The sequence below is a fragment of the Podarcis cretensis genome, assembly GCF_951804945.1.
Source record: "Podarcis cretensis genome assembly, chromosome: 8".
NCBI classification, from domain to species: Eukaryota; Metazoa; Chordata; class Lepidosauria; order Squamata; family Lacertidae; genus Podarcis; species Podarcis cretensis.
Window position 1 is genome coordinate 44,067,475 of NC_137177.1, and position 14,489 is coordinate 44,081,963.

Genomic DNA, 14,489 nt, shown 5'->3' on the forward strand with positions numbered 1-14,489 from the left:
AGTCTATATTAAAGGTTACTGACAAATCAGCACTTCCAATTTAACTTCCAATTGTTAGTTAAGTTCCGGGTTGCAAACTGGGCTAAAAATGCAAACAATTAGCTCAGAAATAAGAAATCAGCTCTTTCCACAATCTGGATATATTTATCTCATTCCATATATTTCTACATAAACAAAGCACAGATCTTATTGAACGTATCTAATACCCAACTTTCCAAGTCAATATAAATAATTAAGCCTGTCTCTTTTTTCAGACAAATTATCAGCAGGGAAAGCTTTACAAAATATTTCCTCGTGAAATACAGAGCTATTTCTTTAAAGAAAGGGATCTGGCAGAACTGGGAGGCAGTTAGCTTAGCGCCATTAATACAGAACACAGTCTATCAGCATTTAGTGAACTCTTGGTGACCTTGGCGGAGAGCAGCAACTTTAGCTTCTCCTTATGAAAAATATGAATAAAAAGTAGAGTCAAAATGTAAGCATCACTCACAGAAAATGTTAGATTGGAATGACGCACATCATTTCAGCGCCTTGCACACAAAGTGATTGCCAGAGAAATGGTATCCAGAAGTTTGCTTTTCTCAGACAGGGAGACCACCATTTTAGGGTTAAATGCAGGAATCTTATGGAATTTTTGTACTAAGGATGTTTGTGGGATCATCATCATCATCATCATTCAAATTCTGATACAAACTAATCTGTTCCATACCTCCTGGGTTAATATGTTTCCCTGTGGATTTTCCTTAGTTATTTATAAAAGTATTTATAAGGTATCAGGGCAGGGAACAACAATGCTTAATACCCACTGAAGGCAGTACAGAACAATGGTTAAAATGACTGGCTGCTCTTTGCACTTCTCTGAATTTAGCAATGCACTTCTTGGTTGAAAGAAAAGTGACAAATTTAATATAAAATGCATATTTTACAATAAACCACATTGCATAAATACACGTTTTGTAAGAAAGTACATTAAAAGGATAGTATAGGTGCTGCCTGCAGGGAGGAGTTGTGCTGATGTCCCTGAGACTCCACAGCTAATTCTCCCCTGGCCTCCTCACTGGCCCAAGTAGGACTAATTCAGCCAGCTAGCCCTGGTGACTAATGCTTATTGGATAGATTTTCCCCAAATTGATTTTTGAACTTTGAATTTTATTGTTATTCATGCTTTTATAATGTATTTTATGCTGCTTCTATGTTGTATTGCAATTAAGTGTTTAAAATTTGTTGTTACCCGCCCTGAGCCCGGTTTTCTGAACCGGGAAGGGCGGGGTATAAATAAAAAAATATTATTATTATTATTATTATTGGGAAGGGATGAGGTAAGATGAACACAGTGCAGATGTGCTGACCTCTGGTCACTTTGCCTTGCCTCTCCGTTTCCCAGTAAGTGGGTGCAGCTCAGCGATTGGAAGGTGATGTGATCATTGCTGCTCCACCACATTATCCATTACTGCCTCTTGGCCTTCCACATTCAGGCTGAATGCTTCTACGAGGTTCATGTATGCAAGCAATTGTTTAAAAACAAACCAACCTTTGAATACTGATTAATATTTTTACCTGGTTTTACTACTACTACTACTTTATTTGTTAAATTTCTATAGAAACACAAAAATACATAACATAGTAACAAACAAAAACAACATTCCTCAACACAGTTTAAAAGGCCATAGATTGTTTAATTAGCCAAAGGCCTGGGAGAAGAGGGATGTTTTTGCCTGACACCTAAAGATATGTTATCAAGGTGCCAGAAAAGCTTCCTTGGGGAGCCACCACACAAAAGGCCCGTGTTGCCACTTTCCAGTCTTGTCATGGAAGAGGCACACAAAGGAGGACTTCAAATGATGATCCGAGGGTCCAGGTCAATTCATATGGAAAGACCCATCCTTGAGGTATTGCAGTTCTGAGCCCATTAAGACTTTATAGTTCAAAACCAGCAGTGGTTGCTTTGATGCCAATCTCTAGGACATGTGATACCCCCTTGGGATACTTTCATTTGGTAACCTTTCCAATACTCCTCCCAATCTCTCCCTTCATGTTGCTCTTCAGGCAACGTTGCGTGACAACAACATAAAGGTGTCTAAGAATGCCCAGAGAGATTTTCATCATCCAGTATGAGTCCTGTTAACTTCTCTTGAAATGCATTCTCTTTAAATCAGCATTTTAGTTCGGATTTCTGCTGAATTTATACATTTTGGTATATACAATCTTGTAAAGCAATTTCCCATTTTTTGTTATTTTCACAAATGTATGCCCTTTTACGTACACTTTACCCTAGCATGAGCATTTTTATATACAGTGGTACCTGGAAGTCCGTTCGACTTCCAAAACATTTGCAAACCAAGGTGTGGCTTCTGATTGGCTGATTGGCCCTGGAAACAATGCCGACAGCCAAAACAGATGTTTGGCTTCCGAAAAACATTTGCAAACCGGAACACTTACTTCTAGGTTTGCGGTGTTTGGGAGCTGATTTGTTCGTCAGCTAAGCTGTTCGGGAACCAAACCATCACTGTACATTACTTGGTTGAAGAACTGCACTGCAAAATTCAGATAACTGCAATTTTGGAGAATTGATGTGTTTCCATTTACGTATTATTTTGGAAACTGCAGATGAAGTTTAAATGCTAACTGAATTGGATTTCTTCCCCATCCCTAATATACAGCACAATCCAGTCCCTATAATTTATTGTGGTCAGAAGGAGGAGGTGCAGTTTGTGCATGGAGCTCTCTCTCACACAATATGGAATATGCCAGAGCTTCATGTGTGCATTGGAGCAAATTAGTTTAAGCTGAGTCTCTACTTTTGAAGTTTCCCTGCAGAGGGAACGTGCCTCTTTAAAAATAAGATAGGATAATGTTTTATTTTCAAGCCAGGAAGTAGAGGAGGACCCATTTTGCTTTGACAAACAAAAGCCACAGAGGAAGCTATGTTGAATCTGGTTTTTACATGCCTGCTGCCTCCTTAGTGATGGAATAATTTATGAAGCTAACAAAATACTCCCAATAAAATGTAAAGACCAGGAACATAAAATGTGTAATAATCCTCAGCTAAACAAAATGACTGCTATAGCTACGACTTGCTAGTTTTAGTAGGGCATTTAACAACAACAGCCGTCACAGAACGGCACACAAATTTCAAGAAATAACTGTCCAATCTCGTCATTTTAACCATCCGCATTATACAAGCTACTCGGTCAATTAAGGACTGGATTCTGCAGCCATTAGGCTGGCAATATACAAAGGAAGGGGGAAGCTTTCCACCAACAGGATTTTACATTCAATTTGATGGCTGTGAAAACAGCTAGGCTCTGAGCCTCAAGTTTACCAGCCATGGCCAAAGATCAAGAATCTAGGGATGGACAAAACTGTCTTAAGAACATAAAAAGAACCCTGCTGGATTGAGCCAAAGGCCTATCTAGACCTGAACTCTGTTCTCACAGTGGATAACCAGATACCTGTGGGAAACGGGGAAGCAGCACCTGAGCAAAACAGCAATCTCCACCTACCTGCAACTCCCAGCAACTGATGTTCAGAGGTGTCCTCCAACAGTGGAGGTAGAACATAGCCACTTGGGTAGCTTTAAAAGAAGGTTGGACAAATTCATGGAAGATAAAGCTACCAGTGGCCAGTGGCCAGTGGCGTAGCGTGGGGGGTGCAGGGGGGCCCGGCCGCACCGGGCACAACATCTGGGGGTTAGGGTTAGGGGGCGCAAATCCACGGGTTAGGGGGCACAAATCCACGGGTTAGGGGGTGCAAATTACTTGCCTTGCCCCGGGGGCTGACAACCCACGCTACGCCACTGCCAGTGGCTATTAGCCATGATAGCTATGGTCCTTCTCGACTGTCAGAGGCAGTAGCCTTCCTAGCGCAAATACTGGGAAGTGAAGGTAGGGAGAGTGCTATTGTGCTCAGGTGCTGCTTGTGGGCTTCCCATAAGCATCTAATTGCCCATTGTGCGCACAGGATGCCGGACTAGATGGGCCTTTGACACCATCCAGTGGGGGCCTTCTTAGGTTCTTATGACAGTTTTGTTCATCCCTATGTGCAACCCAACTCGGGTTGTGTTGGAACAGTCTTTCATTCTGCTTATAGTGCCCTAAACATCTATCCATCTTTACTGAGGGAAAGTAACAGAGCTTTTACATAACACTTAGTTAGAGGAGCAACATTCCTCCCCCTCCCCTTTGCTAAGAATAATAGGGGTGTCTCCCCTTAACTTGTAAGACAGGGAGATTTCAAGGAAGATATCTAATTGCTTGCTTCATCAGCATGTTTCTCAGAAAAGGATGCCTGGGAATTGGACAGAAGAGGCAAAAATCTGAAAATCCTGCTTCACAGCATCACTACTTAAAACAATAATTAAACTATTGAGAAATATTGAAGGGACAACAACAAAAAATTATCTTGAGATTTGTATGCCTGATACTTCACTGGTGTAAATATTCAAAGGTCTCTGGCCTGAGAGACATTATACGTGAGGCTTATGCACACCTTAAGAATGATGCCGTATACTGAGGCAGACCATTGGCCAACCTAGCTCAGTATTGTCTACATTGACTGGCAGTAGCTCTTCAGGGTTTCAGGTGAGGAGTCTTTCCCAGGCTTACCTAGAGATGCTGGAGATTTAACCTAAGGACTTCAACATACAAATCAAAAGGCTTTACCAACAAGCTATGGGCCTAGAGCTCTTCCTTGTGAAAGATGGCACCTTGTATTTCATGAGGGTAATAACAGGGTAGATTACCTTGCCAGTTTTCTCTGAATTATTCCACCCATTGAATTTTCTCCCTTAACTGTCTCTCATTCTTTTTCCTTCTTCTCACCAAGTTCACATGGACTGTTGCTTGGGATGCAGAGAAGATCTCTGATCTACTGCATAACACAATAGTTAAAGAGTGTTAGACTCCAGTTCAGATCCAGGAGCCCCATTGCTTGGGTTCCCCATTCAGCACTGAGGTCTCGCCAGATGGCCTTGACTAATAGTTATATGAACCTAAGTCAGTCATGTCTATTAAGTCACTAGCCCTTGCATTCATGCTGTGTCTATGCATACATGTGTTTAAAACCCAAATGGTTACACACCTGAACAGGTCCAGTTCCATGTTTTGGCAAACCCTGAGCAAGCGTCCTTGGTGTTCCCTTGAGGTGACTGAGCATCCTCCATAAAACCAGCCACACTTTTAGCCCCCAGCAGAAGCACTGATGCAGCCTCCCCCTGTCCTGGTAGGAGAGGGTTTGGATGAACTGGAGGGTGGGTTCTCCCTGACATCAACAAAGGAATAGGCTGGGAGCCACAGCAGGACAGTAGGGATGTGAGTTTGAATCTGTTGTTGCTAACTATGATGTTTTATTGAGGATATGGCTATGCTCTACCTCCACTCCCAGAGGCAATATGGTCATAATGGTGGGAATCACAAATAGGAAAAGTGCTGTTGTGTCTTTCTTGTGGGCTTCCCATAGGCATCTGATTGACTATTGTGAGAACAAGTTTTTGGACCAAATGGGGCTTTGGCCTGATGCAGCAGGGGTGGAGGATAAAGAAGGAGGAGGAGGAAGAGGAGGAGGAGGAGACGAAGAAGAAGAAGAAGAAGAAGAAGAAGAAGAAGAAGAAGAAGAAGAAGAAGAAGACTACTTTGCTTCCTGTACTGGTGTCTTGTATTTCCTTCATTTCCTGGGAACTATATCAGTTGAAATGGAGGAGGGTTTCCCCCTCCTTTTTCACAAATTATGAGGAACCTTTCTCTAATAACAGACACACCCAGTCATGGTCAGATTTGGAAGAGAGAGAGAAATGTGGTTCTGTTAAACCATGGAATGCTGCTAGATTCTACTGTAACCATGTAATTAGTGCTTATTCTATCTGGGCTTTGCTTGTCAGATATGATCTTATTTAATTACATGCCCATGCAAACACTTTCTTTGTATGCATTCATGCAAGCAGTTTGTATGCAAAATAGTTGTGCAATTGCACACCCAGAGAGAGATGCAAACTGATCTGATTAATGTCCCTTAGGGCCCTTGGATAATTTCAACAAGATTGCTAGACCAAAACTGGTTTCGGTAAAACTGGTCATTTTATCTTTTCAGATTTGAGAGTCACATTTGTACAGAGGCCTTGTAATCATCTCTTTCAAATGGTGCAGCCAAGATCAAGACAAGCTGATAGGAGCTGCGATAATTAAAACAGAGGCTTTCATTTCTAAGTGCAATATTTGGAACATATGAACCCTTTCACAAAAGTCCCCTTCAGAGGCATCTTTGGATGAATTCAGTAGGCACACCTGCCCTGGGCCCTATGGGGGATATTTTTTAGGGTGGGCAAGGGGGGCATTCAATTCAGGAAAATGTTTTAGATTAAATGTGATTACTCCTCAAAGGTAGGGATGTTGAAAAACTGACAAGAGCAGAAGAGGAAGCAGAAATGGCTGCAGTGTGCAAGTTCATTTGTGATCAGGAAGAGAAACCACTCAAGGGAAGATAGTCAGTATTCTTATTGTTGCTGTTTTTAAATGTCCAAAGAATTAATTAATCTCATTTTATTTCATTTTGGTGTTTCCTTTACATTTAAATGAATGTAAGTTACATATACAGTGGTACCTCGGGTTACAAACGCTTCGGGTTACAAATGCTTCAGGTTACAGACTCTGCTAACCTGGAAGTAGGACCTCAGGTTAAGAACTTTGCTTCAGGATGAGATCAGAAATCGCACGGTGACGGCGCAGCAGCAGCGAGAGGCCCCATTAGCTAAAGTGGTACCTCAAGTTAAGAACAGTTTCAGGTTAAGAATGGACCTCCGGAACGAATTAAGTTATTAACCAGAGGTACCACTGTATTAGATAAATAGTTATGTATGTTACATAAGTCTTGTTAAACAGTGGACAGTGAAAATAATAACATAGTGTCTGGTGGAAGTTGAACTGCAACAGAATGAAAGCATTGTGGATTGTGACAAATACAAGTTAGAATGAAAATTGTTGCCTTCTTATATCCCGACTCAAGAGTGTTCCTATTCCTGGCAAATGCCCTGGTGTTGCAGGCAATTACCTATGCATTTTGCATGAATGGTCTTAGCAGGGGGGAGAGTTGTTTAAATGGTGGTGTGTATTACCGTTTTGTAACCAAGCAACATTTTATTGCCTGTGCAATTTTTTTCTGTCTGCTGTATGGAAAAGCACATGAATCTGACCTTTGAATAGTTTTGTAAGTAAACCATTTTATGAGTTTCTAAACATGTGGTTTATCTTTGTGCTAGGGAATTGGGATACTTTGGAAAGAACCATTAAAAGTGGGATACTTTCACTGGAAAGGGCACATTTAAAAGGTTTTACAGCCTATATTTACACACTTTTCTTTGCTGCGTGTTTTGTGATTTTAAATCTCTGCTGCAGCTTTGTCACCAAAGACTATTGTGCCTAACTTGGGTCTTGGCTTTGAATATAAGGTAGGGGTGGGAACCTGTGACTCTTTGGCTGTTGCTGGACTGCAACTCTCATTATACCTGACCACTGCTATTGCTGGCTGGATTGGATGGGGGTTGAAATCCAACAGCATCAAGGGCCACAGGTTCTACACCCCTGGTTTAAACCTTGCTGAGAATCATGTCTTCTCTATTGATACTATTTATTCTATGACTTTCAAGATATTGTAAGATACTGTAGATACCCTATTTAATTCTGCCTTGTTCCAAATTCCCATTTCCCCTAAAGTCACTGCAAACTGAAAAGTAGCATATTTTAATGCATATTGGGGTGGGTGGTAGAAATAATCTCCCACTATTTTCATGCCTCTCCTTTGCTATTACAGCAACATTTTCTCTTGTGACCGAACAATAAATGTTTCATAAACACTTCCATCCATCTGCAAGTGGACCTTGAAAATTGATTATTTTTGTTTGTTTGTTTTTACCCTTCCAAATGTTTCTGCTATTAATGCAGCCAACATATTATTTTTTCCCCTGCTAGGAAAGAATGTGAAGAATTAGGAAAGCTGAAAGAAAGCAAGACTATGTGTTTTGAAGATGAAGCCACTCATGAACATTGGCACACAGCCTTCTTGGAACAAACATCCAAACACAGCCTGAGGACCGATGAACAGTCAATTTTTCAACCCCGTGGGGTGGTTTTCACATTATCGGGGACAAAGCAATAGAGCAGAACTCTTTGCTTCATATTTAAAGGTCACCATGGTTAATATTTATTAGAAGTGTGGGTATTTATTTGGGGATAGTTTTCATCTATTATTTCTAGGAAGGCCACAAAGAGTTCAGCGCTATGGAGAAACAGTTAATGTTGTTTTTATGCTAATAACTACCAAATGGTACTGCTGCAGTTCTGGACTGGAAAGGGCAACTTACATTTTCCACACGTGCACGTTAATGGTACAAGCAACACTGTAAAAATAATAATAATAAGCTGTTCCAGATATAGCCTAAACAGAAACAGATTTCATCCCCGTTCTGTAAATTTGATGGCTTGGTAATGAATGCATTCAGTATGGCTTGACTTTGTTTTACACGCTTTAGACAAGTGTTGTGTTCACAAATAATACAGTCTGCAGGCAGGCATCTTCACTCCCATCCCTTCGTAAGTGAATACATCTTTTTGCATATATGATCCTGGCTAGCTATTAGCAACGCCTCCAAAATTATACACATCCAAATTTCATCCTGGATTTGAGAGTTTAAAATTACCTGCTTCTGTTTCTGAAGCAAAGCTAAAGCATTTGTCACAGAGTCCATCGTTAACGGGCTGCAGTGTCTCTCTGGGTCCCCAGAGACAGAGGGACAGGGTAGTTGGTACCTGAGACACCTCCTGGACCTACAAGCCACTTCCTATGTGAGGGCTGTAGAACCATCCCATTCCAAGATTTCTCTCTGTTGAGAGCCTCTCTGGACCACCACCAGATGCCCACACAGTGCTGTAACAAACAAGGACACTTTGGATCACACCATGTTCTGAATCTGAATCTGGAAGGTGGGGAGTTTGAAGCACCCCTCTTTTTTAGAAGTACAATGTCCATACAGTTGCCTCAAAGGGACATGCCACATTCATCCCTAACAGCAACTTGTTTTACTAGAGAGACATTTGAGCATGAAGTAGTGGGTTGTTCTGGTTAGAATATCCTTGGTGAATTGATTCTACTCATAAGAGAGGCCAATGGCAATTAACACTCTGCATCTGAATATTTCCATCTTTTCTATGTATTTATTTATAGAACCATAAGTGTGTTAAATGTTTTCCAGAGTACAAGCAGGGTTGCAAGCAGCTGTGTAGCCAACAAGATCTTCTGACTCTGGTGTGCTATTTGTATTGAAGGTCCCAGCCTGGTGCTATGTGTTTGTGTGTACAGTGGTACCTCAGGTTACATACGCTTCAGGTTACATACGCTTCAGGTTACAGACTCCGCTAACCCAGAAATAGTACCTCGGGTCAAGAACTTTGCTTCAGGGTGAGAACAGAAATTGTGCTCCGGCAGCGTGGCAGTGGCGGGAGGCCCCATTAGCTAAAGCGGTGCTTCAGGTTAAGAACAGTTTCAGGTTAAGAACTGACCTCTGGAACGAATTAAGTACTTAACCTGAGGTACCACTGTACATACATGATCCTGAGCTAATGTCCATAGAGCAGTGGCAGAGCACATGCTTTGCATGCAAAACATCCCAGGTTCAATCACTGGCATCGTCACAAAGGTCTTGTCAGTCAGTATGGAAGATACACAGCTTCCCTCAAGCATCTGGATGGCCACTCTGAGAACTTGATACTGGATTAGATGGGCCACTGGTCTGATCCAGCAGGCTCTTTTGGCCTTTTTCTGTTCAGCTAGAGAGAGATGTGGTCTCACTTGCTATCAAGGAACTTCCTTTGTTCTGCATGACAGCCTTCATGTACAGAGCCCCATGCCTCCCCACAATAGATTCAATCTTGTTTGCAACCCTCGTTGACAGGAGAGGAGAAAGTGGTGAAACCAAAGTCCTCAGTTATTTAAATGCATGTTTCAGAAGGAAAAACAATGATAAAAGGTGGCCTTAAAAGCAATTGGCAGTGGCGCGGGGTGGGGCTGGGGAGTGGGGAGAGAAAAGGACGTTTGTGTTTGTATGTGAGGAAGTAACCCATTACTCACAGTTTGATCCATTTCCTTTCACCAATAGTGTCAAAGATGCAAGGTCATCATCCCACTGCAAGGGAAAGAGATTACAAATATATTAATGGAATCCTTGGGTTTATGCTGTGTTTTATCAGAAGTAAAACTATATTTTTAATACATTTCCACATATAAAAATAGCTTCAATGGATTCTTGAAATCATTGGCTTAATAGTTCTATGACAGACAGAGAGAGAGAAAGAGAGGGAGGGATGGAGGGAGAAGAGTCTCTAGTGACCAAAATCAGGTCACAGGAGTGAAGCTTAATAGAGACATTGAGTGGGAGGGATAGCTGGGCACACTACTTGGGCTGGGTCCTGGAAGCTTGGCCTCCTGTCTCTTCCACACTAAAGACTAATATATGACTAGGACTATAGCCAAGCCTTCCTGAACCCGAGGCCCTCAATATGTTAGCACTACAACACTCATCAACAGCAGTCAACATGGCCAAGTGAGGAATGATGGGAGTTGAAGTTCTAGCAACATCTGGGAAGCACTAGGCTGGACCATAGTTATCACCACCCAGAAGTACCACTGAAAGGTTTAGTTGTTGGAAGCAGAGCTATATCAGTGGTACGGTGAGATTCCCAGAAAGGTCTACAGGCTGGTTTGGTGTATTTTAAAAGCATTTGCTGTTTCAGTTTGGTACCTCACATGATAACCAACCACATGTCTTCCTGAAGAATACACACATCTCGTCTGAAACATAGGGGTTAATGACTTTTCTTCCCACTCCGGTCCAGCCTTCCCTAAATTGCACCCTAGATAGCTTCCACCTAATAAACCATTTAAGAGCACAAATAGAAGGAGCTATAACCAAAGTACATATTTCAAACAAATGGAAACAAAAACAGTGCATTCCCCATATTGCCAAGAATTTCCAGTTTTGGACTCATTTCTCACTGGCCTGGGTTCAGGAAGGCTGAGGGCTCACCCCATTCCTTTAGACTCAGTAACACTCTATTACATATTGCTAAAAGTTTGCTAGTGTCCACATTTTCATACTTCTAGACATTTTTTCAGCACAATGGTCTTGGGTTATAATGGGGCAAATGGGCCTCTGACAAGTAATGGAAAGCCATCCTTTACATATCATCTGAGTCACAGGAACTGGGCAAAGGTAATCTAGAGTACCCATCAAACATGTCTTGTCCTCATTTTATAATCCAGGAACGAAAAGCAGCAACCACAAACCACACTTCAAATATTCGCTTTGCTTATTAAGGGACATGCTTGTAGCAAGTTTCTGCACTGATGGTATCTGCTAAATTGTGTGAGGTTTCTAATCACTAAGTGGATTGTGCTTCAAAGAGCTAAATGAAAATATGCAATATATCAGTGTTACTTAGGTTATGTAGAGGGGAAAAATGACAAGGAGACCGAAAGACTTCTGGCAAAGCAGAGCAACCTAAATGCAGAAAGAAGGCATCCACTTAAGACTTCTTCTGGGCCTTTCTTCATGCAATTCATTATGCTTTATGCCATTCATAATGTGTGTGTGTGTTTTCAAGCTAGATGAAACTGAGCAATAATTTTAGTGCACTCAAGGACTGTGGATGCAATACATACAGCTAAGGAGTATCTGAGTGGAAATTGTGTGATCCCATCACGCACACAACAGCACAGGAACTGCTTTGTCATGCTGAGTACAGAAGCATACATGCCATCACTGGAACCATACGTATAAGAGGCACCAGTTGCTATAAGGCAGACCAGTGGGGAGTGACTTTAGTTGCACCTGCCCTTCTAGGCCAGGCAACAGCTGAGTAGGAACATCCATATGTAGCTGGCTCCATCACTGGGATTTTGGGATTCCTATGTGCATTGTAGTGCCATAGAATCTAACCCTGTGCCAGGACTGAGCTGTAGACAGCTGTTGGAAGGGGGTCAGGGACCAAGAGTTGTGTCAGGGAGTCAGAACCAAAGACCACACCAGAGTCCAGAAGACTGTTGTTCAGGCAAAACACTGGTCCAAACAGGAAGCTAACCTAACCTTATTGGGTGGTCAGACATCTATAATAAGTTTGCCAGCAGTGTGCAGTGCCTCTGGAATGGAGCATTCTCCTTCAGGGTCTAGATTGGACAAATCAGGATATGTTTGGGGTGATTAGGACAGAGGTCAGACAGAGAAGAAGGAATGCATTTGCATTTCCCAGAGGTCTCACGCTACTATGCATATCTGACAGTGGCAGTCCTTGGGGTCTCAAATTTCAGAAGTGCCCTGTGTCATAGCTATCAACTTTTCCCTTTTCTTGCGAGGAATCCTATTCGGAATAAGGGAATTTCCCTTAAAAAAAGGGAAACGTTGACAGCTATGCCCTGCATGGCATCAATATTTGGTGACCCCTGTCTCCCATATTCCATTCTAAGGTGTCATTGTGGCATCTCCTGCAGTGCCTCTGAGGCTCAGTGTCCAGTGCAACTAAACCAGTCACGCTCCCCTTCTGGATCTGACAAGGGTCATTCTCACTGAATATGCTTAAGGTGAATTCCATCCCAACTTGTCCCAATTCTCTGACAAAACTGAGCCAAAGTTCTGGGGTATATTTAAAATGACAGTGATGCAGAGTTCCTCTGTAATAGCAGCTCTGTCCTCCTGCTCAGGGCTTCTGGCCCACAGTAAAGACCCCTCTGAGGACTTAAAAGTTCCTCAATTAAAAAGTTACTTTTTTTTTAATTAAAAAAATGTTGGAAGAAAAATGGGTACCAAAAGAAGATGCATTATCTCTAAGCAGTCAGAGTTTGGTGCGTCACTGGTGCAAAGGGGTTCTTCTTTGAAAAGGGACTATGTATAGCAGTGTTTGAATATACAAGTTTGTAAATCTGCATTCTTGAATGGTTACCAGAAGGATATCCTTTCTTTTCTTTTCCTTTCCATTCTATTCTTTTTTTCCTTTTATTGGCATGTCATCTAGTCCTGATCCATGTGTCATCAGTGCTGAATGGGATTAAGAACTGGGATGGGCAGGCATATTGGCTTCGATGGCATTTCCTGGCTTCTCTGATTTCTTGTGCTTTTTAAGGAAATCATCAGATGCTTCGTCTTTTCTCCCAAAGTTTCCATTCCTGTCATTGACAGCCACAGTCTCAAGTTCTCCCTCTCCATCTCCCTCCCCTACTTTTTACTCCTTTGCCAAACCATGTGCCACAAAATCAGCTCATCTTGGTTTTGTGCAAGAATATAGTTGGAAGACTTCTTTCGGAAAAAGCTGCTGGACATCACATATATTTTCAGAGAAGTAGGGGTGGGAATGAAGCAGATGGGAATTTATGGCCTAAAGAGGGCTGCTACCCAGAAGTAAATCTCCTTCCTGATAAGCTACTTAGGAAGACCAATTAAGAGGACACAGATTTGCATAGAATTTGCATAGGCTAATCTATATGTAGCAATGCAAACCTAGAAATGAGTCGGCCCATTGAAATTAATGAGCCCAAGTTATTCAGGTTCATTAACCCCAATGGGTCTACTGTGAGTAGAGCTAGCATTCGATACACGTTTTGTTTTGTAAAGCACACACATAGTTCATTAAATGGCGCTCTGGAACCTCTAGCAATTTTCAAGTGGACTGTGAAAGGAGCAAAAAAACTGCTGGATAGACCATTGCCCCCACCTTTCTAGTTTCTAGGCTGCACCTTGAACTTGCTCAGGGTCTATTGTTAGATTTTCAGGTGATTTGCAGTAGTTCAGAAAGGATTTCTGACTCCCAGTTGTAACCGAAGGAACAACAGAAATACATTTTTTCCTTCTAAATTAAGCTGCTGAAAGTGAAACCAAGAAAGCTTGGAGGGGAAACTGGAGTCAGTGCCGGATTTACGTATAAACTAAACAAGCTATAGTCTGGGGCTATAGCTAAGCTATAGCTACTCTCTAGGGAGGCCCCAAAAAAATTCAAAGCAAAAAACTGGATGTACATTTCCAAAATATAAGATAAAAAACAAATAAAATGGCTTTAGATACCTATTAGGTCCATAAATTACCATATAGCATGTATTCAACACAAAAAACAGCAAAAATTTGTTGTTGACAAAGGACAACTGGATATATAAAGGGCCCCATTACCTTCAGTAGCTTAGGGCCTCATCCAACCTAAATCCAGCCCTGACTGGAGTAGAAGAATTTATGTAAAAGGATTTGTGCATGATCTACAGTGTTGATGCTAGGTTGTATCCAGCACTGCCCTTCCATTAGGGGACCCTCTGGAGCAGAATTTGGGAGCCTAGGTGAGGAGAGAGGAAGCTCCATTGCATGACTGTGGTTCAATCCAGCTGGTGACTTCCCATTGGGATACATGGTAGGCCACTGGGAAAAACACTGTGAAAGACACTTTTTTCTGACATTCTGTGTGCCCTTTCCT

At 41.9% G+C, this 14,489-nt stretch overlaps 1 long non-coding RNA gene across 3 annotated transcripts in view; it reads right to left on the minus strand.

Moving 5' to 3' along the window:
- Nucleotides 1–14,489, minus strand: part of LOC307222778 — a 104,938-nt gene that overhangs the window by 73,235 nt on the left and 17,214 nt on the right. Inside the window, exons 3-4 of one of the 3 annotated variants that reach the window (XR_013841878.1) lie at nucleotides 10,114–10,168; nucleotides 4,741–4,869 (exon numbers count right to left, since the gene is read on the minus strand). This is a non-coding gene — a long non-coding RNA (uncharacterized lncRNA). Of the gene's footprint in view, nucleotides 1–4,740; nucleotides 4,870–8,332; nucleotides 8,387–10,113; nucleotides 10,169–14,489 lie in introns of those variants that run through there. The other 2 variants (XR_013841879.1, XR_013841877.1) reach the window with 2 other exon arrangements.